Source organism: Entelurus aequoreus, linkage group LG13, assembly GCF_033978785.1.
Source record: "Entelurus aequoreus isolate RoL-2023_Sb linkage group LG13, RoL_Eaeq_v1.1, whole genome shotgun sequence".
NCBI classification, from domain to species: Eukaryota; Metazoa; Chordata; class Actinopteri; order Syngnathiformes; family Syngnathidae; genus Entelurus; species Entelurus aequoreus.
Window position 1 is genome coordinate 34,066,132 of NC_084743.1, and position 22,599 is coordinate 34,088,730.

The following is a 22,599-nucleotide window of genomic DNA, read 5'->3' on the forward strand; positions in this document are numbered from 1 at the left end:
TTGTTTACAATGATGGCCGCCAGAAGTGAGAGAGATTTGGACCGAGAAAGCGACGATTTCCCCATTAATTTGAGCGAGGATGAAAGATTTGTGGATGAGGAAAATGCAAGTGAAGGACTAGTGGGGAGTGGAAGCGATTCAGATAGGAAAGATGCTGTGAGAGCCGGGGGTGACATGATATTCAGCTGGGAATGACTACAACAGTAAATAAACACAAGACATATATATACTCTATTAGCCACAACACAACCAGGCTTATATTTAATATGCCACAAATTAATCCCGCATAAAAACACCTAGGTGTTCTTTATGCTAGCTCCTAGCTCCTAGCTACTAGCTTGAGCTAGTTATAGCTCGAGCGGGTTATATGGACGGGATCCCGTATATATAACCCGCCAATACAATTCAAACACCTGCACAACACACACACTCACTCAGCCCAAAGGACCGTTCACCTAACCCAAGGTTCATAAAGCTTATATATTTAACCAAAGTTACGTACGTGACACGCACGTACGGGCAAGCGATCAAATGTTTGGAAGCGCGCGGGTGGGACCTGATATTCAGCTGGGAATGACTACAACAGTAAATAAACACAAGACATATATATACTCTATTAGCCACAACACAACCAGGCTTATATTTAATATGCCACAAATTAATCCCGCATAACAAACACCTGGGTGTTTGTTGTTTGTTATGCTAGCTCCTAGCTCGAGCTAGTTATAGCAAGCGATCAAATGTTTGGAAGCACAGCTACGTACTCACGGTATCGCGTCTGTGTATCCAAATCAAAGTCCTCCTGGTTAGAGTCTCTGTTTTCCCAGTTCTTCGATCTTGACTGCATCTTTCGGGAATGTAAACAAACACCGGCTGTGTTGTGTTGCTGACTTCCCTCGCAAAATATCAGCTTCGCACCGACAACTTTCTTCTTTGCTTGCTCAGCTTCTTTCTCCATAATGCAATGAACAAATTGCAACAGAATCACCAACACAGATGTCCAGAATACTGTGGAATAATGAGATGAAAACAGAGCTATTTCGTATTGGCTTCAATGGGGAAGCCATACCTCTGTTAAACTGGCTACGTCACGCGCATACGTCATCATACAGAGACGTTTTCAAGCGGAAGTGTGGCGGGAAATTTAAAATTGCACTTTATAAGTTAACCCGGCCGTATTGGCATGTGTTGCAATGTTAAGATTTCATCATTGATATATAAACTATCAGACTGCGTGGTCGGTAGTAGTGGGTTTCAGTAGGCCTTTAATATATATTGAGTTGTTGACTTGGCTTTGATTTTATTAATTTTAATGCACAAAAGATGTTTAGTTTAGCTCAAGTAAAATAATTATAGAGGCTTTGAAGTGCTTTTGGAAAATAACATCAGTTTTAGTCACATCTATCATCTGTCAAATGAAAGATAAACTTCAGCCTTTAAAATATAAATCATAAGTAATCAACAAATCATTTTATTGTTGCCCAGATAATGTTTTGTTCTGTTAGTTTTGACTTCCTCAGTTCTGTTTTCTGCACCCCTGGGTTTGTGTTTCAGTTGCCATGACTGCAGATTAGTTTCACCTGCCTCTGATTAGTGCTCGGAACGCTCACCTGCTCCTGGGCACTAATCAGAGAACTATTTATTCCCGTTTCTCTCCACAATCAGTCTGGCTTTAATGTTTGCATCACACAACAGCTATCGACGGCTATAGTTTTGATTCATATTTGTATGTTAGCTTCCACACTAGGCTCTTTCTTAGCTTTGCCACCCGTGCTATCAACACGCTTTTGTTTTACTGCATTTCTTGCATGATTTATGTAAATAAATTATTTCCGACCTGCACGTTTCGTCCTGAGTTTTTCCGTCTGCATCTTGGGAGAATGACCTCCGCATAACCATGCGCCCAAGTCGTTATATTTATATCCATTTCAGTGTACTGCTTATACTGTAAAGACAATGTTGATTCATAAAATTGAAATCACAACAAGCCTGTGCTTTGAAAAGACACATGACAAATGTCATAATAAAATAGTAACTGAATAATCAATCACCGTGTAAATCAGAAAAATCGTATTTGATTCTCAGGATTTATTTGCACATTGCAAACTGAATTATGACAGCTTTTTAAAGGCAGACTTAAATAATGGTGATAGGTAAAATATTTTTGTGGACTGGGTTCCCTCAGGGTACTCCAGCTTCCTCCTACCTCCAAAGACATGCACCTGGGGATAGGTTGATTGGCAACACTAAAATTGGCCCTAATGTGTGAATGTGAGTGTGAATGTTGTTTGTCTATCTGTGTTGGCTCTGCGATGAGGTGGCGACTTGTCCAAGGTGCCCGAATGCAGCTGAGATAGGCTCCACCACCCCCCGCAACCCCAAAAGGGACAAGCTGTAGAAAATGGATGAATGGGTGGACTGGGTTTTAGAAAAACTCCTTCCCTCCATCTAGTTTGCTTATAAAACTAGTTATACATAAATTGACATTTTTGGGGGGTTTACTGTTGAATGGCTTTAACCACGTTTTGAAAAGTTAGCCAGCCAGCCAATTTTGCTGAAATTTGCAATTTCCCATTCTCCCGACATGTTTTCATTTTCTCGCTTTTGCCACAGCATCAGCACATTCACAGGATGTAGTATTCCAAGCATCCGGTGTAATGACTTCGTCCACCCGCCATAAACAATAGCTTATTAAAAGGTTTCACCTATCAATCATCACAATTGTCAAGCGCTGCGTCCTGGTTGACGACGGAGGTTGTAGGGATTTTAAAATGCAGACGGACGAGGTGACAGCGTGCAATAAAAAGGGGATTTATTGATTAAACAAAAAAAAAAAAAAACGAGAGCCACAGGGAAGTCCTCTGAACGAACAGACTATGAGGAAACAAAACAACAATTATACAACACAGCAAAAACACTTGCTAGGAATGTGGAGCAGACGGTGTCCACAAAGTACATGCGTACCAGAGCTCAGCATCGAAAGAATCCTCAATAGTCACGTGTGAAACGTGAATAATGAGACGACAAACCAATGGTTACGCAAGCTCAACTTAAATAGTGCTAATTACAAACAGAAAACAGGTGAGGGGATAAGTGCTCGAAGGCAGGCGTAAAGCCGCTGCAGGAAAGGGTCAAACAGGAAGTGAAAAACCACAAAATAAGAACGCAGAAACAGAAACTAAAACTACACCCAGAAAATCACCAAGAAACTCAAAATAAGGCGTGGCGTGGTGTGACAATCCGTAACAGAATGCCCCCTCAACAAAACGGACACCAGACGTTTTAGGAAACAAAAACCGAAAAAGTCCTACGTCACAGGAGGGCGGAGGGAGGACTAGGAGGTAGGTCGCCTGGCCATATGTCCTTGCAACCAGCGGGAAAGTGACAGATGGCTGCGGCGAATAGACCGCTGCTGCAGCTGGCGACCACAGAACGGCCACATCCGTGGCTGACGAGGAAGCGGACGCAAGTGGCCACGTCGCACTAGCAGCCGTCCATGCCCGTGTCCTGGGCCTTGCTGCTGATAGCACGGAGGGCGTCCATGAAACGGTCGAGGGAGCCATTTGCGGGCGCTTTATGGCCGCTTGTGCGACAGCAAAGCTGGAGCTGACTCCAGGACAAGAGGCGACAATTAGCCTGCTGGAGACAATGATGGCGGCGTCGTGAAAAGACCCGCTGGAGACGATGATGGCGGCGTCATGGAAAGACCCGCTGAAAACGGCGGCTGGACCGTCTGCGTCTGCAGAGCTGGAGCAGCAGGGCGGAGGCCGAGCAGGGTGTAGCAGCCTGGCTGGACGAAGAACAGGCAGCGGGGGCCGAGCAGGGCGTACATAATAATTCTGACTTGATCAATATAATATACACATAAGTTATTATTTATATGTATCTCTTTAAAAACATACTGTAAAAATGTATTTCCTCTGAAAATATGCATTAACCATAACCACAAATTGGAGGATACATTTTTTTAATCAGGATACAATTTAAAAAATAGTTAAAAGGTTTTATGGAATAATAAAAGGAACATCATACTTGGAAAGCAAACGATACATGTATTTGGAAATGGATGAGTGATTTAAACAATTTAGAAAAAGACATGTCATGGAATATTTGTAAACATGCCAACAAGGCCTTTCGATGCATTAGAAATAAGCTGAGTCAATTTAACATCTTGTGTAGATTGTAATTTACACCCTCATAGTTTAAAATTGGTACAATAGATATCAAGTTATGTATAAAATGTCAGGCAGCTGAAGAAAGTCTTATTCATTTACTGTGTGAATGTCAGTGAATAAAGAGTTGTAGTCATGCCAACAAGGCCTTTCGATGCATTAGAAATAAGCTGAGTCAATTTAACATCTTGAGTAGATTGTAATTTACACCCTCATAGTTTAAAATTGGTACATTAGATATCAAGTTATGTATAAAATGTCAGGCAGCTGAAGGAAGTCTTATTCATTTACTGTGTGAATGTCAGTGAATAAAGAGTTGTAGTCTGTTGTGAGATTTGCCTTGGTTTTCCATCCTAGGCCATCCTGTGTCACAAGAGTTGCTAGCTCATGTGTGTTAAACTGGAGATGACTGAACTAAAGGAGTCGTGTATGAAACAAGCTCAGCTTCCTCACTAACATGACATCATGTCAGAGTTAAGGACTACAAGCCTACAGCACAGTGAACAGAGAATGGCAAAGTTTTATTTTGCTGTCCATTGGAGTGTCTGCTTTGGAGGCACCATTTTCTGACCTTACAAGACCTCTTGTGTCTAATTTGAAAGCCAGAGACCAAGAAAAGATAGACACAGACAGAAATTGTATCGATGACCGCAACATTATGTTCATTTTCATTTATCGTTTGATTGATCAACGTACTGACTATCGGCCCTGTCCGACAATTGTATCACATTTTTTAATGTCTCGGGACATCGTACTTATTGCTTTTTAATGACACTTAAAGCCTTAATTTTAGCAATGCTAATCTATTTTTTGGTACAATGTGACCCCAGCTCGTTGTGATTACTTACTCAGGTCCAATGTTCTCCTGTAAGCAAAATAAATTCACATTATACCGCTATTTGCAACTTGATGCTATTGTTTGTGTAGTACAGTGGGTTTATACTTGCTATAATTGTGCCTCTCCAAGGTATTCCGCAACAGATCATCCGTGGGGATATGAATTACATCTGCTTGCAGGACATGGCAGATGTTAAGTGGTTTACGTGTGGTACTTTTGTTGACAACATTGACGCAGTAAACTTTGCCAGCGTAGTTTGTTGTCCTCTACTTGTTGTTGATGTAGCATTCATGCTAGTGGCACTATCCTCCAGTATATGTTTCGCTAAAGAGATGGTATTTTAAACTTGAAATTGGCCGCCTCCCATTGCAGTCACAGACCGTGTAAATATGCATTTACGTTGACAGCCCCCATATATATATATATATATATATATATATATATATATATATATATATATATATATATATATATATATATATATATACATATATATATATATATATATATATATATATATATATATATATATATATATATATACATATATATATATATATATATATATATATATATATATATATATATATATATATATATATATATATATATATATATATATATATATATATATATATATATACATATATATATATATATATATATATATATATATATATCCTGTAAATATGCGTTAACATTGACAGCCCCTATATACAGTATATCCGTCCATCCATTTTCTACCGCTTGTCCCTTTTGGGGTCGCGGGGGGTGCTGGAGCCTATCTCAGCTGCATTTGGGCAGAAGGCGGGGTACACCCTGGACAAGTCGCCACCTCATCGCAGGACCAACACAGATAGACAGACAACATTCTGTCACGACGTGGTTTTCGCTTACTGCAGGGTCGTTCTCCCAGGAAGGCAAACGGACGACTCCGGACAGGACTTGCAGGTAGGAACATGATTTAATTTTAAGAAACAATCAACGGGGTACAAAACAGAAAACATATAAGTCTAAGACAAGCGTGACTATCGCACGCGGAAGCTAAGGCAAAAACTTAGGACATGAAACTATAGACATGAACCTCACGAAACTGTGGCATGAAACAAACACGAAACTGTGGCATGAAACAACTAGCATTAACTATGGCATAGAACAAACACGAAACTGTGGCATGAAACCAATAATGACGCCAGGACGAATGACTGGCAAAGCTAGGCTTAAATAGTCCTCTGATTAGAAGCAAGTGCGCGTCCCGAACACCAGAGGCATGTGAAAATCATAAGTAGCCATGGTAACTAAAACAAACTCAGGTGTCAAACAGGAACTAAAAAAGTCAAAAACTAACAGAACATAACAAAAACATGATCCGAATCCGCGGATCATGACACATTCACACTCACATTCACACACTAGGACCAATTTAGTGTTGATAAAATGTATTTCAATACTTTTCGGTACTTTTCTAAATAAAGGGGACCACAAAATAATGCATTATTGGCTTTATTTTAACAAATAATCTTACGTTACATTAAACATATGTTTCTTATTGCAAGTTTGTCCTCAAATAAAATAGTGAACATACAAGACAACTTGTCTTTTAGTAGTAAGTCAGCAAACAAAGGCTCCTAATTAGTCTGCTGACGTATGCAGTAACATATTGTGTCATTTATCATTATATTATTTTGTCAAAATTATCAAGGACAAGTGGTAGAAAATGAATTATTAATCTACTTGTTCATTTACTGTTAACATCTGTTTATTTTCATTTTTAACATGTTCTGTCTACACTTCTGTTTAAATGTAATAACCACTTATTCTTCTGTTGTTTGGATGCTTTACATTAGTTTTGGATGATACCACAAATTTGGGTATCGATTTGATACTAAGTAGTTATAGGATCATACATTGGTCATATTCAAAGTCCTCATCTACCCAGGCACATATTTCTTGAGTTTATAAACATAATATAAATGATAAAAGAACGAAAGAAGATTTTGTAATGTTAAAAAACATCGATGCAATCATAGTAGTATCGACTAGAGCCGCACTTAAATTTGGTATCATTACAGTGGATGTCAAGTGTAGATCAATCAATGGCGTCATTAGCGGTGACGCCAGTGAGCTACGGTGTGTAGTGAAACATGTTTGGCTAATCCTCGTCCCACAGGGATGATACTTGTAAGAAACATACTTTATTTTTCGCCATGGAGGCGAGGATTAGTGATTTAGAAGTAGCAACAACACAGCAGACTGCGGATGCGGACATATGTCTTAAGGCCCCTCTTCCTGACGGCGTTCAGTGTTATAGCTTCACGCCAAAATGCGTCCGTTCTCCCTTTTCTATCTACACACTGTGTCTGCTTGTAAGTACTCCGTGATTGTGTGCCGCCGAACATGCTCGTCTGCTCGTAAACCAGCAATGCCATGACGTGACGACGACGGGTGGACGGGGAGGTGGGGGACCGGTACGCTTCAGAGGCGGTATAGTACCGAATATGATTCAATAGTATCGCGGTACTATACTAATGCCGGTATACTATATATATAACCTACTCAGTGGCTTAGTGGTTAGTGTCATCATTGGTACTTTAACTTTAACTTATACCGTACAACCCTAATATATATAAACCGTGTAAATATATATATATATATATATATATATATATATATATATATATATATATATATATATATATATATATATATATATATATATATATATACACTACCGTTCAAAAGTTTGGGGTCACCCAAACAATTTTGTGGAATAGCCTTCATTTCTAAGAACAAGAATAGACTGTTGAGTTTCAGATGAAAGTTCTCTTTTTCTGGCCATTTTGAGCGTTTAATTGACCCCACAAATGTGATGCTCCAGAAACTCAATCTGCTGAAGGGAATGTCAGTTTTGTAGCTTCTGTAACGAGCTATACTGTTTTCGGATGTGTGAACATGATTGCACAAGGGTTTTCTAATCATCAATTCAATGTGACCCCAAACTTTTGAACGGTAGTGTATATATATATATATATATATATATATATATATATATATATATATATATATATATATATATATATATAGGTCAACGTTAACACATATTTACACGGTTTGTGACTGCAATGGGAGGCGGCCAATTTCTCTTCAAAACAGAACTTTGGATAAAACTGCGGTAACTTGTTGGTATTGCAGCGACAAAAATTATTATTATCGGCGCACATCAAGTTTAAAACACCACCTTAAAGCGAAACATGTACTCTAGGAACACAAATATATGAATGTGCTACATGTATTTGTGTACTTTACATGCAGTCTACTTTCGGTCCACGGCCAAATCTTTTAGCCCAATGCGGCCTCCAAACCAAAAAATGTGGAGACCCCTGCTTTAATAGGTCAGGACAAAATGATTGAGACTATTTTAACAGAGTTTAGCATGGTTTGAGGAGCCAACTTTACGCAGGTTCAAAATCAGGGTCTAAAAAGTGTGATAATTTTTAACTTCCACATTTTGTGGAAGAATGTGCAAGTGCATTTTACCTGAAGGGCAAAGGAATTAAACGCGATGACTCACTGTAAAAAAAAAAAACACTAGTGACTTTGGAGTGGCTTTCACATGAAAGAAGCCGCACATAATGAAGAGAAAAGATTGACTGAAATATCTAAAAATGAACCATGATTGAGATGTGATGCTCATGTTGTTCACTTGAAGTGAAACTCCCTGTAAAACCTAATGGCTTTGTCCATTGTGCCACTTCCTGGAGTAACAAATCTTATCTTATCTGGGTGGGCTGCTGGCAGAAGCAGGAAATGACTTCACATTGAAAGCAAACTTGACAGCAGAGTTCCGCTCATGTGGATGCCAAATTTAGAAAATGTGGTCAAGTCTGTTTTGGACATCCAAAGACCAATGTTGGGATCAGATAAGCAACTGGTAATGTTTAGAGTATGTAAAAAGTGGGAGGAACTGATGAAAAAAAGTGAAACTAAAGCTGAAAGATCAACTTTAATTGTCGTGTTTGAGCACGTTTGGACCGGGACAAAAAATCTGGCCCTAGACTTTTTGGTACAGACTGGCCCACTACAAACCCAGATCCAACCTCCCTTTTTCCTGCAATAACTACACAAGGTTGGTATTTTCTTGTATTTTAGTGATGTCATTTTTTAAATGTAAACATGATAGGATATAGCATAGTTGGAGCTAGCAGCTACACAGCAGCTAAGTACACAATAACACACAAGCTAGATATCAAATGTCCTTAGTTGAACAACATTGCAGTCTTAAATGGCACACTTATCAACAGGGCCACCTCGTGAACAGAATTTAATTAAAGGCCCCTATTATAAAAAATTCACACTTTTTAATACTTTTTAAATCAAATTTGAATTTAATTGGATGCATGTTTTGTACTAAAACAAATTCATGGCAAAGCAAATGTTCAATAATTATTATATTTCAGGCAAGATAACATTCCATACCAATTAATTTATAAACCTTCCTATATCAACTGCGACCAGACTTAAAGGCCGACTGAAATGAGATGTTCTTATTTAAACGGGGATAGCAGGTCCATTGTATGTGTCATACTTGATCATTTCGCGATATTGCCATATTTTTGCTGAAAGGATTTAGTAGAGAACATCGACGATAAAGTTCGCAACTTTTGGTTGCTGATAAAAAAAGCCTTGCTTGTACCGGAAGTAGCGTGACGTCACAGGTTGTGTAGCTCCTCACATCTGCACATTGTTTACAATCATGGCCACCAGCAGCGAGAGCGATTCGGACCGAGAAAGCGACGATTACCCCATTAATTTGAGCGAGGATGAAAGATTCGTGGATGAGGAAAGTGAGAGTGAAGGATTAGAGGGCAGTGGAAGCGATTCAGATAGGGAAGATGCTGTGAGAGGCGGGTGGGACCTGATATTCAACTGGGAATGACTAAAACAGTAAATAAACACAAGACATATATATACTCTATTAGCCACAACACAACCAGGCTTATATTTAATATGCAACAAATTAATCCCGCATAACAAACACCTCCCCCCTCCCGTCCATATAACCCACCAATACAAATCAAACACCCGCACAACACACTCAATCCCACAGCCCAAAGTACCGCTCACCTCCCCAAAGTTCATACAGCACATATATTTCCCCAAAGTTACGTACGTGACATGCACGTAACGGCACGCACGTACGGGCAAGCGATCAAATGTTTGGAAGCCGCAGCTGCGTACTCACGGTAGCGCGTATCCAACTCAAGTCCTCCTGGTAAGAGTCTCTGTTGTCCCAGTTCTCCACAGGCCAATGGTAAAGCTTGACTGTTATATTTCGGGAATGTAAGCAATGAAACACTGGCTACATGTTTGTGTTGCTGCAGCCTGCCGCTATTACACCGCTACCCACCTACAGCTTTCTTCTTTGTTGTCTTCATTGTTCATTAAACAAATTGCAAAAGATTCACCAACACAGATGTCCAGAATACTGTGGAATTTTGCGATGAAAACAGACGACTTAATAGCTGGCCACAATGGTGTCCCAAAATGTCCGCTACAATCCGTGACGTCACGCGCAAACGTCATCATACCGAGACGTTTTCAGCAGGATATTTTGCGGGAAATTTAAAATTGCACTTTACTAATCTAACCCGGCTGTATTGGCATGTGTTGCAATGTTAAGATTTCATCATTGATATATAAACTATCAGACTGCGTGGTCGGTAAAAGTGGGTTTCAGTAGGCCTTTAAGCTCTGTACATCTGCCTTTCAATAAAATCACTAATGATTTGCGCTACAGGAGCCAGTCGGATTTTGTATGGGGAAATGTGTCATTATATTATTATATGTGACGGAGCAAAAAGCGTCTAAGAATATGTTTGCATTAAAATCTCCTATGAAGCACCCTGTCAATCACTAATTGATATTTTACATGCGCTTCTTTACGCAAAACAGGGCCCCCCACGGATCGTTGGGCCCTACGTACAGCACGTGATCTGTGTATAGGGAACGGTGGCCCTATTAATCAATAAAACCAAGTATGAAATAATTATAGTTGAATATTACTTACACATACAAAGTCTTCAAGGCAGATGAAGCAGAAATTATGCAGTAAAAAAGTGTTTGCATCAATCAATTTACTGCGTCATGAGCATAATTTAAAATACGAGTAGAATGGAAAACAAGCTGCCTCTATATTTAAGCAAATATAATATATATCAACCAATCGAAGTCTATGAGCATGAACTGATGAAGCCAACTGAGGTATTGGCACCAGTCACTACACTAGCTCTGACCAATCTAAGTCTAAGACGAGATCTGACCAATCTAAAACTATGAGCATGAACTGATGAACCCTACTCAAATGAGAGGCGAAACGTCTTCTAAGACAAACCAAACCAGTAGCGACCAATTGAATGCCCCGAGATCATATATATATCTGATTTCTCACGGAGATTCTCGAGCCATTCTTGACATAGAGGTGAGAACCACAAATCCCTTCCCCATCAACAACAATGCAAATCATGCAGACTTTGTGCGAGCCAACAACAATTACTTTAGGAAAAATTATGATCCAGAACCTTATATTTTTTAGCCTGAATATAAGGAAGGTGAGCTACAAGTTTTGGAAGCTGTGTGCCAAACAGTTTGTCTCCATCTTTGTAACCAATATTTTGGTACCGAAGTATATATCATTATATATTTCAATATTTGTTTTTCCCCGTGGCTTTCTGGTTATTTCTGGGTCTAAGTTGAATGTCAAAGTTGACCAACTTCTTGGTTTACGGCCGCAACCTTCTTCTAATCAGGTGACAGGCATGATTTAGAATTTAGAATTAACTTTCACCAGCTCAGGGGCGACGTAGAAACAGTAGCAATTGCAGCTCAGTATGTTAACACTGTAGCTGCCTACGCTAGTTAGCTCTCTGTGATCACGGCGAGGCTACAAGTAATACAAATATTGCTAATACTTATGTAACCGGTGTTTTCTTCCTCTGCGTTGCGTGTAACGTTTAATGAACACGACCGACACCAGCTGCACTTTACTTTTGTTAATGCATCTGACAATACAGGGAAAACAAACATTGTCAATATTTTTCTGCCATCGTCAAGCCCCTACACAAATATAATAGTACAGAACAAGAAATAGTGAACTTTAAGTTCTTAACGAAACAATAAATGCACTTTTCTGTTGTAGCATTGACGCCTACCTCTCCCGTTATCGCGGACAAAAGGGAAGTAGAAAGGCACAAATAAAGAGACAGGTGTTACAACAATTATTGCAGTAGGAGGAACAACGAGACAATGGTTCCACATTGACAAAACATCGAATAACCTTCAGGTATGTTCATGTAACTTACACATTTTGTGTAATTATAACAACAATACAACATTATAAAATACATTATATTTACATGACATAATTGACCCTGTTACACTTTGTATATTTGGGTCAATAAATGTGAATGGAGTATTGTTAGCGGTTTTTGTATGTTTTTTTAAAGAGCTATATAAGTGCAATAGAGTACTCTCATTAGCTTCATTGTTAGCCACATCATACTTGCCTTATTTTGCGAATTAAAATGCATAAAAAAAGAAAATAATGTGCTTGTTGGTTGTAAAAGATAGGAAAAAAAAAAAAAGGTGCAGTTGACCTTTAAATATTCATGTTGAATTTTGGGATTAGACAAGTAAATGAACCACATATTGAATTAAATCATATAAGAAGCAACTTCACAGAAGTGTGAAAACAAATAATGGCAACATTCATATCCCTTGTGTCCAAGTCTTTGTACAATCTCGCAACGACACGCTAACCTTTGCCTCCATCTCAGGAGTGACTGAAATCTCCATGGCGACCAAAAATCTGAACACCTAGAGCTTTATTGGAAGTGACACATTAATAAACTGCAGAGCCGAGAGGAATTGCAATCACACTTCAATTATTTGTCATCCTCCTCATCAGTTTCTTTCCTGCAGAGCGAATATCATGTTAGCATAGTAAATCGAAAGATTCCCCAGTTGCCCTCATAAGTCACTGAGTTCCCACATTGACTGCAGTGTGTTAACTGATTTCAATTATTGCCAGATATGTTATTGTAATAATGATGGGAAGAAAAATAAACTTTATTCATTCAGCTCTTTTCAGAACTGTGTTGCGGAATGAATGATAAGACATCAAGTTTAAAACATAATACATTCAGCAGCAACGAAAAAATACAAACATGAGTCCCCATCCGATACTTTACGATAGATTACATAGCAAGTATCTACACTTTTTTATAAAACATAGTTTATTAGCTTTATGATTGGCGAGTATTGACGTAAATGAATTGATGTATCAACAATTTGTGGTATTGAATGCTACATACAATTTATCTTAATAAAATTAAGTGGATAGTACACAGTAACTAAACAAAAGCAAAAACTACTATTGGCTTACATTGAAATTATTTGTTTTTGCTCTCAAAGCATTCTAGATCCAGGGATTTACTTCCTGAGCGACTACAAAACAGATGTTATAATTATAACAACAGAAAAAAGATGGATTTAGTCACTTTAGTGTTGTTTATATGTATGCTGATACTATACTCTACTAGGTATTAGGGTTGTACGGTATACCAGTATTAGTATAATACCGCGATACTAATGAATCATATTCAGTACTATACCGCCTCTGAAAAGTACCGGTCCACCACCCCCCCGCCGTCGTCACGTCGTGACATTGTTGGTTTACGAGCAGAAGAGCATGTTCGGCAGCGCACAATCACAGAGTACATACAAGTAGACACAGTATGTAGACAGAAAAGAGAGAACGGATGCATTTTGGCTTAAAAACTAAAAAAACGATAAAGGTGAAGTTATAACACTGAAACGCCCACTGGAAGAGGTGCTTTAAGACATGACTAGCTAGCTAGCGGCTAAAGTCCAGCTGCAGTCGGCAGTGTTTTAGCTACTTCTAAATCACTAATCCTCGCCTCCATGGCGACAAGTATCATCCCTGCAGGACGGGGAAAAGCTAAACATGTTTCACTACACACTGTTGCTCACCGGCGTCAAAATGTAAACAAACGCCATTGGTGGATCTACACCTAACATCCACTGTAATGATACCAAGTACAGGAGTGTATCTTGTCGCTACTACTATGATTACGTCGATACTTTTTGGCATCACAACATCTTCTTTTGTTTAAAAAAAAATGATATTATGTTTATAAACACAGGAAATATGTCCCTGGACACATGAGGACTTTGAATATGACCAATGTATGATTCTGTAACGACTTGGTATCAGATTGATACCCAATTTTGTGGTATCATCCAAAACTAATGTAAAGTATCCAAACAACAGAAGATAAATGATTATTACATTTTAACAAAAGTGTAAATAGAACATGTTAAAACAGAAAATAATGAGATTTGAACAGTAAATGAACAAGTAGATTAATAATTAATTTCCTTCATAATTTTGACAAACTAATAGAATGGGAAATGACACAATATGTTACTGCATATGTCAGCAGCTAAATTAGGAGCCTTTGTTTGCTTACTTACTAATAAAAGACAAGTTGTCTCGTATGTTCACTATTTTATTTAAGGACACAATTGCAATAAAAAACATGTTTTATGTACCCTGAGATATTTTGTTAAAATAAAGCCAATAATGCAATTTTTTGTGGTCCCCTTTATTTAGAAAAGTATCGAAAAGTACCAAAAAGTATCAAAATAATTTTGGTACCAGTACCGGTACCAAAATATTGGTATCGGGACAACTCTACCAGGTATTAATAGGATCGACATGTGTATTGATGACCCCTACCCAGGAATGGGTTCCCTTCATATTTGAACCAATACGATACCTGAGAATCAATACTGGTACTCAACAGTACCCATTTTCATTGCTTTTGTTTGTCTGTAAATGTGTTAGAGTACCCATTATGCAAAGATTTACAGTAATTTGAAAATAGCATTGCACAGTGGTACCTCATCTTACGAGTACCTTAACGAACATGTATTTTGAGATACGAGGTGTCCCTTGTCTCTTTGTTATGCTTTAAATTGCATGCATTATTTAAGTTATGAGCCTTCAAGCTGCTAGATGGTGTGGCTAATGCCACAGTGAACACCATAAGATCCTCCCCAAAACACCTGGTCCAACTTGCTAGCATTGGCTTATAGAGATCGAAATAACTTTGTTTTTCAACCATTGATACCAAACCTTTAACAGTGGTCCAGCTTTGACAGCCTTCCCACTGACATCCTGTTGATGAAGTTTGCTCCTCCACCCGCAAAGTAACTCTCCCAGCACATCAATGGCCTGAAAAGCGTCAAATCTTCTCAACCACGGCACTGAATGTGGGACATCGTAACAAGGAATATACGCCATTACTTGCTGCCATCAGCCTTATTGACCAGCCTTCCTTCTTCCATAACTTGCCGCACCCACAAATTTTATAAGAATGAAACATGTTTCCATATATTAGCTGCACCTGACTATAAACCACAGATATAGACGTTGTGGAATTAGTTATTTACACAGAAATATTTTGTAAATATTTATTTACATGCCTTAATTGTTTACAAACAATGCCTGTAACACAGCAGTAAAACGGCTGATCAAACAAAACAGAGGTCATCGTCATGGACCTACTAGTTGCGGAAACAAGCTCTCCAATCTGCTAAACAGACGTTTTGGTGAATTTACTAAGGAATTTGTGAACATGAAACAATACAAAAAGAATGTCATTGTAAGTTAATAGGACTAACACAGACACTTGTGAACGTCTTAGCATATTAGCTCGTGTTAATGACGCAAGTTTGATTTCATTACGATAGCATGAACAAATTTGCATGAAACTATCAAAAGTAACAGTTTATTTAGTATGAATTGTTTTAGTTATATTGTAAAACTTCCAAACGCTGCCTGGAGTGAAGAATGAAGAAACCATACAAGTAGAAGCGCTGTGGACGACTGATTAGAAGACAGAACAAGTTTGAAGGCACTAAACAGAAGGAAATAGTGCTGACATTCAATCCACAGCACCTGCAGTGAGCGAACCCGTTCAAACATGGCGCCATAGCACAAACAATACCACACCTTTTCAGGGTCTCTCTGTGTTTTATAAAAAATATTTGTAGAATACAATATATTATGGCCGTTAGCGAAGAAAAATCCATGAATTAGCTGCACCGTTTTATAAGATATAGGATTCAAAGCGTAGGAAAAAAGTAGAGGCTTATAGTCCGGAAAATATGTTACATGTTGGGTCTAATGAGACTGGAAGACACCACACAGAACAAACTGGTTGCAAAGTCTTCTGGAAAAGGTAAATGCTAACGTTATTATTATTGTTTCACAAAATTCAGGGAGTTCTGGCAGGGGGAATTTCGCATTATCTATCTACCCTGTTACATTCCAAAACATAGTATACTGTCCTAGTTTGGATTTCTGATGTATTGTTTGTCAAACAACATTTCTTATCAAAATATTAGTTTTTCTTTTTAAAAGACATGGTACATGTTAAAATTGTGCTGTTTTCGGAGGGCCAAGAAAATATTTGAATTTATTTCAATGAGCGGGGCTGCATTAAGATACGAGTATTACGAGGATTGAGGAATGCAATGTGGAACTAAACTCCAGGAGGATCTGGACATGTTTGACTCTGAAGTTGCTGCCGGGATGTTAGAGTCATCCCCAGTGGATAAGAACATCATCACTTTGAAGAGAAGCAACAGGTGCTGGCATGGTTGGGCCGTAAAAGAAATTGGAATGTCATCAAAACAAACTTTACTTTATTAAACACAGATTTTAATTTCTCTCAGAATTGGCAAAATCAGAGTTCATCCAGTTAAAATGCTCATATTTTTTGCCTCCAATGAAAGATAAACGTGTCTTTTTCAGCACTTTAGAGGCAAACGATCAGTTAATCATTAGCATTAATCAAAAACCCTTGTTATAATCCCTTCCGTGCTTTGGCAGCGAGTTTCATCCCATTAATGATTAACAGACTTTCTCAATTTAATTTTGGAAGTATGTGGAGTCAGTGAATGATTGCTTATACTTTGTGTGGATGACAGTTCTATTCCTGTTGTCACTTGATTTTTTTTTGGTTCAAATGTGAGCATTCAAAGGTGTCACAAACTCATGAACAAGCACAAACCCTCGCATATGTAAGAGTCCCTCAGGGATTTTGATGGCTTTTTAGTGATGGTTGTGGCCTCAAATGCCTGATTTTGCGGTAACATTGTGAAAAAGTTGCTGCATGTCTTTTATAACCCTAACCCCAAAAAGCACAGGATAACAACAAATCTAACAACATATGCTTATTTATTTGCATCTTACATTAAATGTTTGTTAACATTGACAGAGATTTTTTAGTCCCCTCAGAATCCCGTGGGCCTTTCATCAGATTGCAGAAGTGCTTCCCAAAAATTGCACTGTAAAGAGGAGAAAGTTAAGGTTGCAATAAATTTGCAATTTTAACTTATTATTATAAAACGGAAATTTACTGATGAAAAAGTAATTAGTGAACAACAATCTCACCAAAAAGGCACAGTAACTTGCAAAATAAGCTTTATTCATCACAACAAAGCATATGTGTATTACTGCTAGGAACATTCTATCAATGGTATCTCAGCCTTCAAATGAGGGGGAAAAAAACCACTTTCACCGTTAAAGATATTTTATGCTGAAAACGAGTAAACAATTCATATTTTCTTCAAGGACACTACCATAGAAAGGACACTTTGTATAATAGCTGTACATGGACTACTCTAAAGTACAGTTGTGGTCAAAAGGTTACATACACTTGTAAAGAACAGAATGTCATGGCTGTCTTGAGTTTCCAATACTTTCTACAACTCTTATTTTTTTGTGATAGAGTGATTGAAGCACACACTTGTTGGTTACAAAAAACATTCATGAATTTAGTTCTTTTATGAATTTATTATGGGTCTACTGAAAATGTGACCAAATCTGCTGGGTCAAAAGTATACATACAGCAATGTTTTTTTTTGTTTTTGTCTTTTTTGTCCTGTCCAGCTTCTCAGGCAAATCATTTAGTTGACGTAGATGCCCATGTCGGGTGTTCAGATTTACTTTACAAAAGAGAAGTGTAGGATACTTCTCTTGTTGCCTTATTTGTATTTGACTTTATTAAATGTATTTATATTATCATTTGGAAATTGTGGGGACAAGAGGGGGATTAGACAGAGAGACAAAAACAACAGCAAATACAACAACAACAACAATAGAGCAACATCAGCAAATACGACATGTCCAAATATGATGGTAAAAGTAATAGCAAATAAGCAGTTAGCAAAAATAAGAAATAATGTAGGAATTACAATGAGCATTATTATACTACAAATGGAGCAATACAAATACCAATAGAAATAGCGCTATTGATAATGAACAATACCAATACTTTACCTTTATTATCAACAATACAGTTGTTCAAATGCAACAATACATATACGTAATGATAACTTGAGATACGAAAGAATGCAGAAAAATGGAGGGGAAGAAAGCGAAGCAACCTACATTAACCTTGTAGATTGTTATAGTAACAATAGGTTAAGCTTTGTCAGTGTGCCATGTGTTATACCCAGTTTACCCTAGGGCAACAACATTAATATATGTTTGATGAAACGTGATTATATGCATGAGTGTATGTATGCATATGTACTTGTACATGTACATAATGTGTATATGTGTTTGTTACAGTGAATCTATATGTACAGAATGTGTATAAGTGTTTGTACAGTAAGTGTATATGTACAGTATGTGTATATGTAAGTTTGTACAGTATGTGTATGTGTATGTTTGTATAATGAATGTGCGTGTGGATGTACGAACTTTGAGTATGTAAATATGTACTGTATTTGTGTATGTATGTGGGAGGGTAGGTACCTATGTATGTGTGTATGTATGTGAGTATATGTGAATTTGTATCCACAATACATTTGACTCCCAGTGTGTGTGGGAGCCATAGTACGGCCCCAGCCCCCACGAGAGCCCGACCCACAAACAGTAGGTGTGGTGCCCAGGGAACCAGGGACCACCGCCCCCACGCAGCCAGGCCGTTCAGCGACAGGAACCCCAGAGCCCGGCCCACCGCGCCGCCCACAAGAAGCAGCAGCAGGCCGCAGACAGACGCACCCGGCAGAGGACAAGGCACGAGAAAAGCAGAGGACAGCCAGACCTCAAGCCAGCGAGAGACCACACCCCATGCGGGCAGAAAGGCGGGACGCCCCGCCCGGGGGGCCCGGAGACCCCCCGCAACCGGACGGGAAGACCGCCCCCGCTCCACCGGCAACCACGAGCCCACCCCCGGAGAGCGCGGCGAGGCCACCCCCCGGCCACCCTAGCCAAGTCGGCCGCCGCAGGACCACCCAGCACGGGGCCACGGGAACCACCCACCCCACCCGCAGGGACCCCAACGATGGAGATGGAACAACCAGCATCCGCCCGCCGAGTCCCCCCCCTGAGGGAGGGGAAAAATAAAAAAATAATATTAATAAAATATATTAAATAATAAATACATTTGCTGCCCCCGCGACCCGACCTCAGATAAGCGGAAGAAGATGGATGGATGGATGGACATTTAAAAAATAAAAAAATAAAAAGAAGATCACAGACATGCTGACACACAAGGTCACCACCCCAGCAACTGGCCGACTCGCAGCACCTCGGAATACCTTGCAGCACCACGCTATCACAGTAGACGCAGGGACCAGACATACAGCAATGTTAATATTTGATTACATGTCCCTTGGCAAGTTTCCCTGCAATAAGGTGCTTTTGGTAGCCATCTACAAGCTTCTGGTTGAGTTTTTGACCACTCCTCTTGACAAAATTGGTGCAGTACAGCTAAATTTGTTGGTTTTCTGACATGGATTAGTTTTTTCAGCATTGTCCACACGTCAGGACTTTGGGAAGGCCATTCTAAAACCTTAATTCTAGCCTGATTTAGCCATTCCTTTACCACTTTTGACGTGTGTTTGGGGTCATTTTCCTGTTGGAACACCCAACTGCGCCCAAGACCCAATCTCCGAAAAGGTGATGCCTTTATTCCCAGGAACACCAAGCCTACCGTCAAGCATGGTGGTGGTAGTAATATGCTCTGGGCCTGTTTTGCTGCCAATGGAACTGGTGCTTTTTCAGAGAGTAAATGGGACAATGAAAAAGGAGGATTACCTCCAAATTCTTCAGGACAACCTAAAATCATCAGGTCGGAGGTTGGGTTTTTGGGCGTAGTTGGGTGTTCCAACAGGACAATGACCCCAAACGCACGTCAAAAGTGGTAAAGGAATGGCTAAATCAGGCTAGAATTAAGATTTTAGAATGGCCTTCCCAAAGTCCTGACTTAAACATGTGGACAACGCTGAAGAAACAAGTCCATGTCAGAAAACCAACAAATTTAGCTGAACTGCACCAATTTTGTCAAGAGGAGTGGTAAAAAATTAAACCAGAAGCTTGTGGATGGCTACCAAAAGTGCCTTATTGCAGTGAAACTTGCTAAGGGACATGTAACCAAATATTAACATTGCTGTATGTATACTTTTGACCCAGCAGATTTGGTCACATTTCAGTAGACTCATAATAAATTCATAAAAGAACCAAACTTCATGAATGTTTTTTTGTGACAAACAAGTATGTGCTCCAATCACTCTATCACAATAAAATAGGAATTATTGTAAACTCAAGACAGCAATGACATTATGTTCTTTACAAGTGTATGTAAACTGTTGACCACGACTGTATAGCCAAGCTTCATTTCTAGTATTCTCCCTTGAAAATATGAACTGTAGTAAATATGGTTGAAGAGTGTCCTCACTTATGTGAGATAATGTATACGTGTATATGACTAATTAAGTTATTTAAAAAAAAAAAGGTTTGGTAAAGTGTACATTTAGTGTATACATATGCTACATATGCTGGCATGGTCATTGTTTACACACCTGTGCAGGGTTTGTAAAATAAACAGCACCAAAGACTTTCTAATTGTTGTTGTTATTATTATTACTATGTCTTATTGTCTGATGTCTGCTTTATTCTCGAGCTTATTTGTGCATGTTTTACACTTGAAAGTCGGTTGAAAACATTCACATACTGTATGTTTACAAATTGCATGCAGGTTGTCCACACAATCTATGAAAGCAATCTATAGCGGGGATTTAAATTGGTAAATGAGAGAATGATGAGTAATATAATATATAATAATTAAATGGACTACACTTACTGTTTACTTGTTTTGTGGTAATGTGTTGTCTGGAAACGGCATTGCTTCTGAATTGCAGGCTGGAGGCAACTGGCTTAAAACACCATCTTTGTAGGCTTTCACTAATCCTTTATAACTGGCAGATCTACAGTATATTCTTATGACATATGCACATGCCAAGCATTTCAAGGGAGCCATAGTGAGTGCATTGAACAATATCTGCCAACAGACTGCATAACTCTAAAGCGGATTCACTCACAGACCACTGTATTCTGCAGGAAAGGCATATTAAAGCTGGAAAAGCAAGCGTTTTGACGCATTTATTCCTGCACAGTATACAACCTTCGGTCTCTATAATTTATTTGAGTGAGCACGTAACTCAAAATCACAAAACACCTGCTTCTCAAATCGACGTCGGTCAAGGATGACTTAAAATAGATTTAATCTGTGATTGAACCCCCCCCCCCCCCCCCCCCCCCCAAAATAAAAAGTACAATCGATTTAACATGTAAAATGCTTTCTATAAAGAAAAACTAACTTTTAAAGAAGAATTGTTGTTTAAAAAACAAAATAAAATTCAATGTACCATATTTTACGAACCATAGGGCGCACCGGATTATAAGGCGCACTGCTGATCATCGGGTCTAGTCTGGTTTATTTAAATACAAAAGGCCCACCGGATTATAGGGCGCATTAAAGGAGTCATATTATTATTTGTTTTTTCTAAATGTAAAACACTTCCTTGTGGTCTACATAACATGTAATGGTGGTTCTTTGGTCAAAATGTTGCATTGATTATGTTTTACAGATCATCTTCAAGCCGCTTTCTGACAGTTGCTTCATGATGCTCCGTTTTGTGGCAGCGTCTTTTCTCCGTCATCTTTGTTGTAGCGATGTGGAGGATGCAAAGAAAGGAGTGGAAGAAGTGTCAAAAGATGGAGCTAACTGTTTTCCTCATCCTTGGCTCACTAGTGCAACAACAATGCCGGAAATGTGTCCTGTGAAAAACCGTCCGACCGGAACTCTAATAACTAAAGTTCCTTGGGTGATTTATTTAACTCACTACACCGGTATGTTTTAGCGCTTTAATGGCGAGTTTACTGACAGATATAAGTAAGAACTTTACATTACTGCTACCAACAGCGGGGGATGAATGTCCCATAACAAGAAGATAGAGAAAACCGACTACAAAGGCAAATTTTCATGACTTTATGCAGATCCCAAATACAGATCAGCAGGTACCAGAAGGTAAGAAAAGTTTATTTTGCATATCAATCAATCAATCAATCAATGTTTATTTATATAGCCCTAAATCACAAGTGTCTCAAAGGGCTGCACAAGCCACAACGACATCCTCGGTACAGAGCCC